Source organism: Fukomys damarensis, unplaced genomic scaffold (assembly GCF_012274545.1).
Source record: "Fukomys damarensis isolate Sample0158 unplaced genomic scaffold, DMR_v1.0_HiC HiC_scaffold_57866, whole genome shotgun sequence".
Classification (NCBI taxonomy): Eukaryota; Metazoa; Chordata; class Mammalia; order Rodentia; family Bathyergidae; genus Fukomys; species Fukomys damarensis.
Window position 1 is genome coordinate 1,975 of NW_022958778.1, and position 597 is coordinate 2,571.

General features: G+C 48.1%; 1 long non-coding RNA gene across 1 annotated transcript in view; it reads right to left on the minus strand.

The window, feature by feature from the left end:
• Window positions 1–576, minus strand: part of LOC104851023 — a 2,224-nt gene extending 1,648 nt beyond the window's left edge. The window contains exons 1-2 of the long non-coding RNA XR_777122.3: window positions 275–576; window positions 80–185 (exon numbers count right to left, since the gene is read on the minus strand). This is a non-coding gene — a long non-coding RNA (uncharacterized LOC104851023). The remainder of the gene's footprint in view (window positions 1–79; window positions 186–274) is intronic.
• Between the last annotated feature and the right edge of the window lie 21 nt (window positions 577–597).

Below are 597 nucleotides of genomic sequence, written 5' to 3' on the forward strand. Positions count from 1 at the left end.
TGAGTACAGGGCCCAGAACTCATACACAACACCACCAAGGCAGGGTATCTGGGTGGACAGGTGCCCCATGGGTAGGTACCCTGGCCAAGTTGCTGATGCTGACAGTCACGGTGAAACCAACTGGGAGTACAGGAGCCACAATCTCGAGGAACATGCTTGCATCATTAAGGATATCAGCAAAAAGTCTGGGGAAGGAACCAGAGGTTAGAGGTCACCAACAAAATAATGTTCAAAATAAAGGACTCCCCTCCTCTCAGCCCCAGCCCCTTCTTACCTCCACTGCTTTGCGTTACAGTCTAGTTTGCTCCTGTTGGGGATGAAAGGGTGTTGTAACTTAGACTGAAGGAGAAAGCATGTGCCGTACACAGTGTGGGCCGTCCTAATCCCTGGTAAGTTCTAAAGGGCTCAGGGAGCAGTATCTCCAGGCACACCTCTGTCTTCACATTCTTCTGACTTCACTGAGGATACTCAGCAAAAAGTCCACACATAGTAAGTATTCCGGTCAGGTAAACATTAACTTTATTGTAACACTGAGTGTGATAGGTAACGAGCCCTGATTCCTTTGGATCACATGAAGAGGAAGAAAGGCCAAAACAA